Genomic DNA, 16,522 nt, shown 5'->3' with positions numbered 1-16,522 from the left:
ATGAGTTGGTACGCACAAGAGAGGAAGATCGTAAGAAGGAAATAGCTCAGAAGATTACCCAGGGGTTTCGTGCGGGTAATACCAAGAAAAGAGGAACAGGGCAATTCTCATCACCTCCTTTCTGCAGAAATTGCAAAAAGAAGCATTAGGGACAATGCAACATGGTTTGCAATTTTTGCAAAATGAAAGGACATCGGGAAGAAGACTGCAGAAAGAAAACAAGAGTTTGTTATAATTGCAGAGAAAGGGGACACTTTCAATTTGAATGTCCTAAGTTAGCTAAACCTATAGCCAACCAAACCAAACCAGCTGAAGGAGCAACCAAGAGAAATGCGCGTGCATTCCAGCTAACCACTCAAGAGGCCGAACTCATTCCAGATGTGATAGCCGGTACGTTCCTAGTACATGACGTATTTGCAAAAGTATTATTTGACTCTGGTGCGAACCAAAGTTTTATTAATACTTCATTCAAGATCTTAAGTTACCTTTAACCACTCTTAGGCAAATTTTCACAGTTGAAACCGCAGAAGGAAATTCTGTGAACATAGATAAAATCTGGCAAGGAGGAAAAGTAGAACTATTAGGCCATAAGTTTTCTGCAAATCTGTTACCAATGAATTTAGCCGGATTCGATGTAGTATTAGGAATGGATTGGTTAGTAGCCAACCATGCACGAATCCTATGTGATAAAAATGCAGTAGAAATTCAAACCCCTACAGGAGAAGTAATTTTAATTACTGGAAATAAACCTCGAAAGCCATTGAAATTCATACCAGTAATGAAATTGGCTAGTTATTCGAGAAAACAGGAAATGGTGTATATGATTTCCGCAATCATTAACACTAAAGATAAGAAACTCCAGGACATTTCCGTAGTCTCAGAATACCCAGACGTTTTTCCAGAAGAATTACCTGGATTACCACCTGATAGAGAAGTAGAATTTAGAATTCATTTAATTCCAGGTACTGCACCAATAGCCAAAGCACCATATAGATTAGCACCTACCGAAATGCTAGAATTGAAAAAGCAATTAGATGAATTATTAAGCAAAGGATTCATACAACCGAGTTCATCCCCTTGGGGTGCACCGGTACTGTTTGTGAAGAAGAAAGATGGATCGATGAGAATGTGTATCGATTATAGAGAATTGAATAAGGTTACAATTAAGAATCGATACCCACTACCTAGGATTGATGATCTTTTTGATCAATTGCAAGGAGCTAGGTATTTCTCTAAGATAGATTTAAGATCTGGATATCACCAGTTGAAGGTACAAGAAGAAGACATACCTAAAACTGCCTTCAGAACTAGGTATGGTCATTATGAGTTTACAGTCATGCCCTTTGGATTAACAAATGCCCCAGCAGCATTCATGGACATGATGAATCGAATCTGTAAACCATACTTGGATAAATTTGTGATCGTTTTCATCGACGATATACTTATTTATTCCAAAAGCCAAAAAGAACATTGTGAACACTTACATGCACTCTTAACTTTGTTAAGAAAAGAAAGGCTTTATGTCAAATTCTCAAAATGTGAATTTTGGCTACAAGAAGTACAATTCTTAGGTCATGTGGTAAATCACAAAGGTGTCCATGTAGATCCTGCTAAGATAGAAGCAATTACAAAATGGAAAGTCCCACAAACAGCAATGGAGATAAGAAGTTTTCTAGGCTTAGCTGGATACTATAGACGATTTATCAAAGATTTTTCTAAGATAGCCGTACCATTAACTAAGTTAACCTGTAAAGCTGCTAAGTTTGAATGGGGACCTAGACAAGAAGAAGCCTTTAAGATTTTAAAGCATAGGTTGACGAATGTACCAATCTTAGCTTTACCCGAAGGAACAGAAGATTTTGAAGTATATTGTGATGCTTCAAAATTAGGCTATGGATGTGTGTTAATGCAACGCAAGAAGGTAATTGCGTATGCTTCTAGACAATTGAAAAAGCACGAAGAAAATTATACGACTCATGATCTAGAATTAGGAGCCATAATTTTTGCCCTTAAGATATGGAGACATTATCTGTATGGAAATAAGTTTACTGTTTATACAGATCATAAAAGTTTAAGATATATATTTGGGCAAAAAGAATTAAACATGAGGCAAAGAAGATGGATGGAGATGCTAAGTGATTACGACTGTGATATCCAATATCACGAAGGAAAGGCAAATGTAGTTGCAGATGCCTTAAGTCGTAAGTACCATGAGAAACAGAAACGAGTCCGTGCTCTGAGGTTAAATCTACAAGTAGATTTAATGGCACAAATTAAAGAAGTTCAGAAAACAGCAACCCAAGACGGTGCTGAAGGAATAAAAGGTTACCTAAAAGAATTAGAACAAGGAAATGATGGAATTTGGAAATTCCATAAGAAACGAATTTGGGTACCTAAGCAAGGAGAGTTAAGAAATAAGATTTTAGAAGAAGCTCATAAATCTAGGTATACTATGCATCCAGGAAACAATAAGATGTACCAAGATTTAAGGAATAATTTCTGGTGGATAGGAATGAAAAAGGATATAGCCGAATACGTATCCAAGTGCTTAACTTGTTCACAAGTTAAAGCTGAACACCAGAAACCTTCAGGACTACTACAACAGTTAGAAATGCCTGTATGGAAATGGGAACTCATAACAATGGACTTTGTTACAAAGTTACCCAAAACCAAAAGAGGTAATGATGCGATTTGGGTAATCGTAGACCGATTAACCAAGTCAGCTCATTTCCTACCAATGAAAGAAACCTTTAGCATGGAAAGGTTAGCACAACTCTACGTGGACGAGGTAGTATCCCTACATGGAGTCCCGCTCTCCATTGTATCGGATAGAGATAGTCGTTTTACATCTCATTTCTGGACAAGTTTTCAGAAAGCAATGTGAACTCGACTAAATCTAAGTACTGCTTATCATCCACAAACAGACGGACAGAGTGAAAGGACAATACAAACGCTAGAAGACATGCTCCGAGCATGTGTAATTGACTTTGGTGGTAATTGGGATAGCCATTTGCCATTAATTGAATTCTCCTATAACAATAGTTATCATTCAAGTATCGAAGCTGCACCATTCGAAGCACTGTACAGACGTAAGTGCAGAACTCCAGTATGTTGGGCAGAAATCGGAGAAAGTCAATTATCAGGTCCTGAGATTGTACAAGAAACTACTGACAAGATAACTCAGATCAAGGAAAGACTGAAAACAGCTCGAGATCGTCAGAAAAGCTATGCAGACAATCGTCGCAAGCCGCTTGAATTCCAAGTAGGAGATAAGGTACTTTTAAAAGTTTCTCCTTGGAAAGGAGTAGTACGATTCGGTAAGAAAGGAAAGTTGAGTCCCAGATACGTAGGACCATTTCCAATAAGCCAACGAATAGGACCTGTTGCTTACCGCTTACAACTACCAGAAGAACTAGCTGGAGTACATGATGTATTTCATGTATCCAATCTCAATAAATGTCTATCAGACGAATCCCTGGTAGTACCTCTTCAAGATGTAGAGGGGAACGAAAAATTAAAGTTTATAGAGAGACCACTACAGATCGAAGATAGAAAAGTCAAGTTTCTCAAACACAAACGACTAGTGTTGGTCAAAGTCAAATGGAATTCAAGAAGAGGACCAGAATACACTTGGGAGCTGGAATCAGAAATGAAGCGCAAATATCCTCATTTATTCCAATAAATCTCGAGGACGAGATTTTTCTTAAGGTGGGGAGGATGTAACAACTGTCACTAAAATCCATAATTAGGATGGTAATTAGCTATTAAGGAAACCCTAATTAAGAAACCCAAGTAATTCTGCACTAACCCTAAAATTTCCAGAACAATCAGAATCAGGATCAGGGCCCCTAAAACTCAGGGGGGGATAAACCCTAGCCAACAATTATCTTAATAACTATCTGTCAAAATCGAATTTTAAGAAACTGTCGACTCATCCAGCCTACATGCACGAAGGGCTACCCTATGAAGTAGGGTGACCCCTCGCGTAGCGCGACGCCCATGGGGGTACCCCTCGCGCTACGCGACGGGGGTCAAATTTCGTATATAAATAGGGGTGTCTGGGACTTGAATTTGAGAGTTGAAACGACGTAAAACGTCAAAATACACGCTGAGTTATCAGCTATATACTACACAAACACACACCGATCTCGAATCGCTGCCGCAATCAGGGTAATAACTCGATCGCTATTACGATTCAACATCCGATCGATTATAACTATCCAACGATAGTCCAGGTGCTGCTCAATTGAGCTTGTACTTTGATTATTCGTCGTGATTTCGACTTGAATATTAGAGTGCTGTTCGAATTCGGACTATGCTCTGTTATTCGTTGTGAATCCGATTGAATTATCGAGTATTGCACTGATTAATCGTTGTGAAGGTTTAATCTCGTGAATTGACGTAATTGCTGTATTAGTTACTAACCTGTGTGTGTGCATTATGTTAAATTAGGTTTAATCAAGGCTAATCAGTAGGCATTATCTATTTGCTCGTTAATCTGCAATGTGAGTCATTCTTCTTTTTAAACTATTTTCTCACAGTTTGTGAGTAAGTATTACAATACCTCAAATTATTTTCAAAGGTTATAATTACAGGGATTAAGTCTTTGTAATCACCAAATTACAGCTGGTATGTGGGGTATTGTGCACATTACTATTTTTATCACTCTATGTGAGTGAGTATTACTCTATGTGAGTAATTATTACTCTGTGTGAGTAAACCGTCATTATTGGGGCGACGGGACCCAATAGTGGTATGACCACAGTCACAGATCCGGTCGAGTGACAAATACCCATTCTTGATAATTGGTTGATAGAAACATTGTAATCGCTCTTAATACTGTGATTTATAACTAACGGGTCGTTTTAGAAAACAGAATGATTCACTCAGTATTTCCCCGCTGACAAAACCTTTTTCAAACATGTTTCAGGTGATCTGTGTGATCCAGGAAAAGTGCAGTAAAGCACTACAAGCTCAGAGAAGTGGCTCATTGTGAATAAATAAATAAAACATGTTTTGGAAAATAATGATTTCTGTGTAAAATCAACTGATTGTAAATGATGGGATTTTATCCCTAAAAACTTTGTGTAATATATTAAAACGAGCATATTTTTACGGTTAAAAGATCCTGTAATAAAAGACTTCCGCTGCCATTAGATACCACGGGTACCACACTGAAATCTGCTCGCGGACCCCGACTCCGTCCAGGGTGGGTCGGAGGTCGCGACACGTACAATCATGTGATGTAATCGGACTGCAAATAAGTAAAAAAAATGGACCCCTATTGTATAAAAAAACTGAGTTGAGACTTCAGAGGGTACATTTAGTATCATTTTGAAGTTTGTAACTATATCGTCATGTATCTAATATCATGTTATTATTTTAGGTTGAAAAAGACGTCATTGAATGTCTGCAAAAAACATTGTCTAGAAGAGGTCTATATATGAATGTCGCTGCACTTGTAAGACTTTCAACATCCAGAAAAATAATATTTATTTTTTGTTGAGGATTAACACAGTCTTGTACGTGAGTTTATTTGTAAACAGGTGAATGATGGTGTGGGAACATTGGCTGTTGGGAACTTTCTTGATAAAGACACAAGGTACTTCAGAATCAGAAGCACAATTGATTTATGGATCTATTATAATTAGTAACAGACCACTGATTTACAGTTGCTTGTTCATTTGGGCCTAAAACCCTGAATGTACTCCCAATATGTTTTTGAATTTTGTGAAAATACTTTTTATGTTTTTTTTATGTTAATCGTTTCGTAGATAGTTGGGGCAGAAAACCTGGTTTTAATGTCAGCTGCTGAGCAGATATTTAGTGCGGGTTGGAAGATAATGAGACCAGCCTTGGTGTTCTTAGTGTCACGAGCCACATTAGAACTTACAGGTTTAGAGTGAGTACCTCATTTTTATCTTAATAAACTCGAACGATTCGATATAGATGTAATAAGTTCCTTTTTCGGCTTAGGGAACTCACAAGAGAACATAGGCGTTTGGCCGAAATTATTGAAATGATTTATACTGCAAGCTTAATACATGATGATGTGTTGGATGAGAGTGACATGAGAAGAGGTAAAACTTTTGTATAATCATCTGATTTTGATTAGTAAATATCATATAATCACTTTCAAAACAATTAGTCCCCTATAAAGATGTCATGATATAAGCATTTTTCTTTCTATACAGGCAAAGAAACCGTCCACCAACTATACGGTACACGAGTCGCGGTTCTAGCTGGCGATTTTATGTTTGCACAATCATCATGGTACCTTGCGAATCTTGAAAATATTGAGGTCATAAAGCTCATTAGCCAGGTATACCATATTACCATTGCAACTAGGGGTGCAAACGAGCTCGACCAGGCTCGAGCTCGGCTCGGTTCGAGCTTTGTTTTCAAAGCTCAAGCTCGGCTCGCTGGTACTTCCTCAAGCTCGAGCTCGGCTCAGGCTCGGCTCGGCTCGGCTCGTTTATTATCAATTAATTAATATATTAAACAAAAATAATATAATTAATAGACTCTTTAAGGCTCGCAAGCTCGATAAGTGAAGCTCGGGCTCGATTACTAAACAAGCTTATTTACTTTATAGTTTTCTCTTTCAACTACTATAGAGAGTCGGTACCAGAACGAACTAAACGGATACCAACTGAGTTCCCGCCGCATAGCGCGGGGGAAAACTTAGTTTAGCATGTGATGATATTATTATTTAAAATCTTTACACATTTATCTTTGATCTTGACATATTGTTATCAGCAGTTGAACTACCATGATAGTGGAAAACAGAAAGAAGTTTTACCTCAAATGGGACAATGGAACATAAAAGATAAGGTAATAACCATTAATGCTTATATTAGCTCCTCTATAGCCAACCGAATGCAATTTACTTATGATGCTGTACTATTTTTTGTTTCTCAGAAAATAATAAATGGAGTGTTGATGAAGGAGACAAAGCTTCATTTGGCACAAAAAGAGCTCTATAAGTTAAAGGAACGATTAAACAGTGAATAAACAGTGCTGAGACTACAAAAATCGGTGCACTAACCGAGCTCGAATGAGCCAAAAGAACAGAAGCTCGAGACCATTAACGCGGCAAAAGAAGCGGCAATCAAGGCGGCAGAAGCATCGAAGAGTCAAGCAACTGTTTTAGCAATATAACATCACATGATTATTTTTATCTACGTTTACACAACTATTTTATACAAAAGCGCACATGTGAGATATAACTGTTTTTTTTTTTGTTCTTTATCATGACAAAACGAATCGATATCATTCAAACAACATATGAGGCGACAAAACAGACGCACCCGCCGCAACGCGCGGGCATTCCCACTAGTGTATTAAAAAGGAAAAGTGATGTACAATATTGTAATTTTACCATGTTTATAAGTTATAAAGCATCATGTACAAGGATGTATAAGCCATTTTAAAGGCGTTTGAGCTAAAATTTTAAGACACTATAGAGGTAAAAAGGGGATTTCAGCCTACATATTGTGGGTGTTTGGCATTCCTTCTCAAAATGACTTATTAGCTTATATAAGTCATAAGTGAGAAGTCAGAAATTGTGACTTCTCAAAAATGACTTCTCACACACACAAAATCCCCTAAAATAAGCTAACCCAAACACTTACAAAACAACTTATTAACTTTTATAAGTTAATAAGTCATAAGTTGCTCCAAAATAAGCTAACCCAAACACCCCCATTGAATGCTTCCGTTTCTAATCTATTCAGCTCCTTCAATCAAGTTTCAATTCATGTTTCAATTCATGTTTTCAATAAATCTTCAGAACTGGCGAGGAGAGGAAGGGATTTTACGGTGGCCTTTGTTTCTTTCTGGATCCTCAGAAGGGTCGCTTCATATTCAACGGAAATTGAACGTTGAAATTGCAATCACATCGTTTGCCTCCCAATCGCCCATCATGACCTTCTCAATCTTCATCAGTTACAAACATCTCAGGTACATCTCCAGATTGATGAACTTCGAGGTACGCTTCCGGTTGTCACTATCGATTGCCTTAACCTCCACTATGTATTGTTTCTGTAAATTTGTTGTATTTTAGTGTTACAAGATGCTGAGTATATTGTTTAAAGCATTTCCTATGGACTTTTCCAGAAATATCATCGTACCTTGGATTTGGGGTGGCGATTGGTGCTTCCGATCATCATGTCAATTTGGTGTTTACGTGGTCAATAAACGACAGTTCGATCTCAGATCTGAAGGTTAGAATTCATAATAATATTCGTCTGTTTGATGTTCTATAAGCTGACGTAATGAATTTGTTTTCATTTTCGATTGTGAATCAGAACTATTAACATTCATTTTGATGAACGCTTGATTATAGGCTGATGGTTTCAGGTTAGACGATGGCTCAGACGGGAATCTCTGCAAGGTATTTTGGTTTTGCTTGACCTAGGTGCCTAGACGTGCCCCTTGGTCGCCTTTTAATAAAACCTTATATCACAAAACCTGATGAGTTGTTACACGGGTTAACTGGGTCAATTTTAAAAACCTGGTGAGTTGTTATAAGCTTCAACCATTGGGTGTTAAACGGGTCACTTTCATGAACCTGGTAATTTTTTATAAATGGGAACTAGCATTTTAATCTTATGCTAAAAGATTTGTACGGCTCTTTGTGTTGGGTCAAACGGGTCCAACCTTATAGAACAAGCCAATTGATTTGTTTTTAAATGCTCAAGCGTATAAATTATATTAAACAAGTAAAACAATCATATTTTCTTAAACGTGTCACGTGGGCTACTTTTATTAAACGAACAGTTTTTTTTACAAAGGCCAACTGGGTCAATTTTAATAGGCTGATGAGTTTTTATAAATGTATTTCAATAACCTGGTTCTATGGTGTATTTCCGTGGTTCTTTTCGCGATCGTGGCAGCGGCTTACCTACTAAAAATAATCCTCTACTTTGAAGCGATTCGTCGCAAATACTACCATTCGATTCGAGTAAACTCCTTTTTCGCTCCATGGATCGCATTACTTTTTTTGGCGATTGGAGTCCCATCAATGGTGACCACAGAACTACCACATTTCCCATGGTATGTTCTTATGACACCCATATTCATCCTAGAGCTCATGATTTACGGGCAATGGATGTCCGGTGGGCAGAGGTGGTTATCGAAGGTGGCGAACCCGTCTAACCATTTATCGGTTGTTGGAAACTTTGTCGGGGCTTTGTTAGGTGCCTCGATGGAGTTCGATCTTCTTCTTTGCGGTTGGAATGGCTCACTATACCGTGCTGTTCGTTACACTCTATCAACGACTTCCTACCAATGAGACTTTGCCAAAAGAACTTCATCCGGTTTTTTTCCTGTTTGTCACGCCCCGAGTGTTGCTTCGATGGCCTGGGCGCGGATTAACGACTCGTTTGATTACGGGTCTCGAATCGCTTACTTCATAGCCATGTTTCTTTATTTCTCACTGGTTCGTTAAAAGATAGTGCCAGTAATATATTAGTTAAAGTATATTTTTACGTGGTTTTTATTATTCTATAATTTTAAATCTAATTTATTAGAGAGAATATATTAGTTAAAGCATATTTTTACGTGGTTTTTATTATTCTGCAATTTTAAATCTAAAGAAACTGTTGTGTTACTTTACAGGCGATACGAGTGAATTTCTTTAGAGGATTCAAGTTCTCGTTGGCGTGGTGGGCGTACACTTTTCCGATGACCGGAGCTGCAATCGCGACGATCCGATGCGTTTTGCTACTGTTTTCTTAAGAAAACCTGTTACATTTTTTTAGTATTTTATATGTACATCAAATCTATCCTCATGAATAGGGGTGCAAACGAGCCGAGCCGAGCCCGAGCTCGACCAGACTCGAGCTCGAGCTCGTTTAACATATGAAAGCTCGAGCTCGAGCTTGGCTCGATTCGAGCTTTATTTCTAAAGCTTGAGCTTGGCTCGAAGGTAATTTTTCAAGCTCGAGCTCGGCTCGGGCTCGAGCTCGTTTAGTATTTATTGATTAATTTATATTAATAATTATTATTATTATACATATAATTAAGTTATTTTTTTATATTTATATAAATGGTAATTATTATTATATAAATATATGTTTAATATATTAAAAATATATATATAAACAGAAAGCTCGTTTAGGCTCGCGAGCTGGCTCGGGCTCGATAAGCGAAGCTCGGGCTCGGGCTCGTTTACTAGACGAGCTTGATTTTTAGGCTCGGGCTCGAGCTCGTTTAAGCTCGGCCCGTTCGAGCTTCTTTTCGAGCCGAGTTCGAGTAGCTTGCGAGTAGCTCGGCTCGTTTGCACCCTACTCATGAACAACAGCAGTTATAACTCTTTTCAAGCTTCACATATCATTCACCGATTTGATATTCACTATTCTGGTTACCTACTTCGAGATGCATGCTCTGTTTTGGTCGAATCTGCAACAAGGTAAAACCCGATAACCTCAGTTCATTACGTTTTGCACCTTTTACAAGACACACCTTTTATATCGAGACACCTCGTATTCACAATAAGGCTACACTCTGTCGGAAGAAATGCGACAATGTCTGATCTACAACCGGCCCGATGTCGATGCGCAGTTGATCGGGCTGGAATACAAAGTGACGGAAGAACTGTTTTTAGCTCTTCCGGGCACGGAAAAACCGATGTGGCATAGCCACGAGTACGAGGTGATGAGCAGCATGCTCTTTCTTCCTGGTTTTGGCTGGCCCGGTTGAATGAAAAGATCTTGAGAAAGTGTCGAAAACGTGGGTTGACCCGTTAACCCGTTTATAACTATTTAGAAAAAAAACTTTTATATTTTTGTTTTTTCCGTTCTTATATAAATTTCATTAGTGTTGTTCGTCCACTTTGCTTTAAACTTTAATTTATATGAAGATTGTGGTTTATTAGCTGCCTATTCGATTTCTAATTGAACATTTGATGGAACTAGGTCACTTATATAGGATATTGATCAACAGAGTCCTGCTAGATTCTGCATCAATCCCCCGATTGAATAGCGTTTTATGCTTTCTGCCAGCACATTCCGGGTTTGTTTGCTGAAGTTTATATCCATGTATTTGCAGTTAGAAATTAGCATAAACTATGATAACATATTTCTTCCATGTGCAAGTCATAAATGTCTGCATAAAAATAAAGTTTATGCATCTTACCTTAACAATCATGAGATCAAAGTTTTGACCCATTTGTAAATGGGTCAAGTCAGGTTATGTTTTATATCTAACAGGTCAAATGGGTTAAATACTTAAATAAAATAAATCTAAAAAGGAAATTTGGTCAAATGGGTCGAAAATTGTCCAAAATGTATTCCTTTTCATAGAACCTTGTAATCCATCTAGAGAGAGTATATAGTGATTAAAAAATATAATATTCCTAATCATATTTGAGATACTTATTATTTATAAAAACTGTAAAACTTCTGGACAAAAATACCCGTTTTGACTTGTTACCCCAATGCCTTGCCTCTAATGAAAACTTTCTTTACGCTCTCTATAATTATTTTGTTTTATAAAATTTCACAGTTCTTGGAACCACTGGAGCTATGCTACAGATCACTATGTGCGTGTGGAGACCGTGTGATGGCTGATGGAAGCCTTCTTGATTTTCTAAGACAAGTGTCTACATTTGGACTATCGCTTGTTAAACTTGATATAAGACAAGAATCCGAGTGCCACACGGATGTCCTTGATGCAATCACTCAACATTTATAAATCGGATCCTACCGTAAACGGTCAGAAGAAAAACGCCAAGAATGGCTTCTAGCTGAACTCAGTGGAAAACGTCCTCTTTTCGGCTCAGACCTCCCCAAAACCGAGGGAGTTGAAGATGTTGTAGACACATTTAATGTTCTAGCAGAACTCCCATCCGACTGTTTCGGTGCTTACATCATCTCAATGGCCACATCACCTTCTGATGTCCTTGCTGTGGAACTTCTTCAACGCGAATGCCATGTAAAACAACTGTTACGTGTTGTCCCCCTTTTTGAAAAAACTTGCTGACCTGGAGGCCGCCCCAGCAGCCATGGCCCACCTTTTCTCGATCGAGTGGTATAAGAACCGAATCGACGGTAAACAAGAAGTCATGATCGGGTACTCTGATTCGGGAAAAATTTCATTATACTTTTTTAGCTAGGGAACAAGGGATCTTTAATTAAAGATTTTAGGCAAAAAACTTAATCATGCATGAACTACAAAGTTAGCAGTAAATATTGATATGGCCTTGGGATTTTTTTAACAATTTTGATCAAGTATATGATGGTTTATTTGAGACTCACATGCTATTTTTAATTAATGCAGCAGGTTAGTGTGTCAAAAAAATATGCTTTGTTAAATAAAAGTAATTTAGAAGTCTTATTTATCCGCTAAAATAATTTAGGAGGCTGTGAATTAAAAGTATACGTCAAGCAACTTGCAACTAGGGTGTAAATGAGCCAAGCCCTGTGTGAGCTATTAAAGACCGACTCACACCAACCCGGGCGATCAAATGGCTACCTATGGTCAACTCGGTAACCCGGACGATTAACAAGCTCCTTTCTTCAAAGTCCCACAAAGTTTTTTCAAACTTTGCTATATCCCTTGGTGTAACCGTATTAACTTGTACGTTTAAATGTGGTATATTTGTTCGAATGACAAATCTTTTGTTTTTTGTAAGTTTTACTATTTTAGAAATATACCAATACGGTAATCTACCTTACGGGCTTAGCAGATAGTAAGTGTTGCGGCTAAGTTTATGTTCACGCTCTCGTACTATCGACTCCGCTGCAACGTGCGGGTCTCCTACTAGTACTATAAAAAGGAGAAGTGGTGTACACACATGTAATTTTACATGACGTCCATCATTTTATGCAATATGTACAACTAAACAATGCTTATTTTATAAGGGTGAAATTGTAAAAAGTAAAGAATTTTAAGACACTCAGAGGGGTATAATAGTAATTTAGAGGGTATAATAGTAATTTAGGTCACACCCCTCAAGAAACCTAATAGTCATCCAATGATTGAAACGGAACCATCAAGGCGAAGAGCAGATTGAAGGATGGAAAGGTGGATCGTCCAATTGAAGATGATGATTGAATTTTCTCCTCATCCACCAATATTTAAGATCAAATCCATGCTTCAATTCTGTACTTCTTTGCCACTTCAGTGCCCTGTTATCAGGTTTGGATTACTAACTCTTTTTCTCGGTCGTGCCTTTTTGTTGGTTCCATAGACGGTGTTAAGGTAATGTGATTTTGTATATTAGATACGCAATCATTATTGTTTGTTATGGGCTCTATTTTTCCTCTGTGTTTCTAATTTAGGGTTTCTAAATATGCTTTACCACGATTCATTGAGATAACTGGTGTTCACCATGCAATCAATTCATTCTCCTTTTTTTATTTTAATCGAATAAGGAAACAAGTACATAGCACATCGAAATCTTCAGTATTGATATTGAAACCGTCGAGCAATTATAAGTATCATCAATTAGGAGAGACGAATATCTAGGTTATACTCAGGCTTAATTTTCACCGAATTTGTTGTCGTTTTTGTTCTATTTTCAGGGTGAAATCGCAAGATTCGTATGTTTACACATATGTTGTGGATTTTGATCGCTAAGGAAGGATGTTTGAGAGGGAAGAAACAAAGGATGTTGATATATCATATCAGGTGATGGGTCTGATTTTTTTTTACAGTTTTGATATTTTTGCTGTGTATGATGTTAGGTTTATGTTTTTTGGCTGAGATCAAGTTTGTGATTATTAATAATTAAATCCACACGACTACTCGAGCTTGGCTTTCCGGCGACCGTACAGCGTCGGTATTGGACATTTTCATATATTTACTCTCAATGTTGTTGATCATAGTATGTGCATCTCGATCTTTGTTCTCACATTCGAATTATGCGTCGTTTTAGGTTAGTTTTGTTTGTTGAACTCCAATTTATGTTGTACGGTTGGAACTTAGTTAGGAGTTTTAGTTAAAATTTAAGAGCTCTTAACTGGTTCAGTAATTTTGGATTCCAATTTAAAAATTGTATTTGGGGATTTCATCTCAGATTGAACCAGGTCTATTATGTGATCTAACTACAATATAAGAGGGGAAGGGGCACCCTCGGTTAGCGGTGATCGGCTTCGAAGCCGCATGCGAAACACTGCCGCCACCCCCCTCGGGTAGGTGAGCGGCTAGGGGAGCTCCACTACTGCTTGCCGAAGGTGATGTGGGCTAGGAACTGCGAAAGGACTGGTTTATCTCCACGAGGACTGTAAGATCATTCTGTTCGTTTGCTGGCCGCTATAACAGTTATACAAGTTTTGACTTTTTTCTAAAACATTGACTTTCTTATGCCAGGGTGCTCGGAAAAGTTCTAAAAGTGGATACTGTTTGACTTCTTCTGAGTTATAATATGTCTCCAGTGAGTGTAATAGACAACGAAGTTGATATTCTAATTGGTGCTTTCCGCTCTGATCTAACGTCTTTCATGGAAGAATGGAGATCGATATTTTCTCGATTTCATTTGATAGTTGTGAAAGATCCTGATGTTAAAGAATTTAAAATTCCTGTGGGATTTGATGTTCGTGTTTACACCGAGTCGGACATAGTCAAAGTGGTCGGGTCTTCTAAACCTTCTTTGTTTTCTGGATACTCATCTCGCTACTTTGGCTATCTTGTATCTAATAAAAAGTACATAATATCAATCGATGATGACTGCAGCCCAGCCAAAACATCTTAACAACCTTGAACACACCCGCAACTCCTTTCTTTTTCAACACACTCTATGACCCGTATCAAAAGGGATCTCACTTCGTTCGTGGGTACCCATTTAGCTTACGTAGCGGGGTCCCGTGTGCTCTTTCGTGCGGTCTTTGGCTTAATTTTGCAGACTATGATGCACCAACACAAGCGCTCAAACCAGATATGAGAAATACAAGGTATGTTGATGCTGTTTTGACAGTACCACTGAAGTCAATGATGCCGATGAGTGGAGTCAACATAGCGTTTGTCCGAGAACTGGTGGGTCCTGCTATGTTACCTGCTTTGAAGCTGGTGAAGGAAGGGGAAGTGAGGTGGGAAACGATGGAGGATGTATGGTGCGGGCTTGTCGTGAAAACGGTTTGCGATCACTTGAAACTGGGTGTGAAAAGTGGAATCCCATATGTTTGGAGGAATGAAAAGGGAAGTGCTATTGACAGTTTAAAGAAAGAATGGGAAGGAGTGAAGCTGATGGAGGATGCAGTGCTGTTTGTTGAGACATTAAGGCTGTCTCCGTCGTCAGTGACGGCTGTGGATTGTGTGTTGGAGATTGCTGTTGCGGTGAAGGAACGGCTGGGATCGACACATGCGGTTTTTGTCAGTGCTGCTGAGGCCATGGTCGAATGGGTGAAGCTCTGGAAGGCAGTCCAGTCATTGGATCACTGAAAGGTAATCAAGGAACTGGAAATATGTAGTTTTACTTTGATGTTTACTTTGCTTCATAATATCCAAATTCCATCTTATGTGGACTTGTGTTACATGGTTTCGTGTAATAATACACTGCTGTCTCAATTCAAAGGCTTCTCATCTTTTCAGGCACACCTTTGTACTTATTGGTTTATTTATAAAATTTTACCGGGGTAACCCTTTACCCAAAGGCTTCTCATCTTCATATTAATTGTCCAATGATTTGCAGCAATTCTGGTAAATTTGTGAAGGATTCCCCTGTTTTTTTTACGTATATTTTAATTTTTATATAGGTCATGCTTACAGTTTCTTAACCATTACTTACAATTGCCATTGATTTGCACTCTGTGGTACTAAACTACTAATTATGGTACATCTCTCGTAACACAACTTGTTGTAGGTGTAACCAAAAAATGTTCATAATTAAAAAATATATAAAAAACTGATATAATGGGGGTGTTCTTAATGTGTCTGGTACAGTTTCAGGTTTCGGCTAAGTTTTTACGTTTGTGCTCGATTTGACCTGTAAACATGACCCTCAACAAAAAGAAAGACATCAACAAGGATGGCCACACTGCACGACCTACCAGGTGAGGTGACCAATGAATGTTTGAAGATGAGTTGTACATTTAACAAAACTACTAGAGCGATTTTTTGTAAGGTTAGAGTGACGGGTTAGATTTTGTAAGTAACAACTTCGTGCTTAACGTTAACATTTGTAATAGACATCATAAGTCGGGACATCCGCCGCAACGCGCGGGCATTCCCACTAGTAATAAATTAAGATGGACCATTTTGCCCCTAAAGAAATAGACAAAATAACCAGATTTTAATAACCAAATAAGAGGTGATTTGATTTTTGGAACAAAATGGCAATAAAAGTGAAACCACAGGGACCCAGATTTAAAAAGTTTGAGTTTTGAACTAAAATGACAAAAGTGACCAAACCTTAGGGACCAAAATGGCAGTTTACTCTATATTTATTAAAACTAGACCAGTAAGTTATAAGTATCCATGAATCTTTAGTTATCTCGTGTCGACTCAATAATCCAAACCATTCATTATTATATTGATTTTAAAAGTTAAGGGGCTGTTTGGCAACCTCTGCGGCTCTACG

General features: G+C 38.1%; 2 pseudogenes; both read left to right on the top strand.

Moving 5' to 3' along the window:
* The first annotated feature begins 8,401 nt into the window (after positions 1-8,401).
* On the top strand, positions 8,402-9,615 carry LOC110944909 (annotated as a pseudogene).
* A 3,335-nt stretch (positions 9,616-12,950) lies between these two features.
* LOC110944904 lies at positions 12,951-15,537 on the top strand (annotated as a pseudogene).
* The last annotated feature ends 985 nt before the right edge of the window (positions 15,538-16,522 follow it).

This window comes from Helianthus annuus, chromosome 1 (assembly GCF_002127325.2).
Source record: "Helianthus annuus cultivar XRQ/B chromosome 1, HanXRQr2.0-SUNRISE, whole genome shotgun sequence".
Classification (NCBI taxonomy): domain Eukaryota; kingdom Viridiplantae; phylum Streptophyta; class Magnoliopsida; order Asterales; family Asteraceae; genus Helianthus; species Helianthus annuus.
This window is presented reverse-complemented; position numbering and strand designations above follow the sequence as displayed.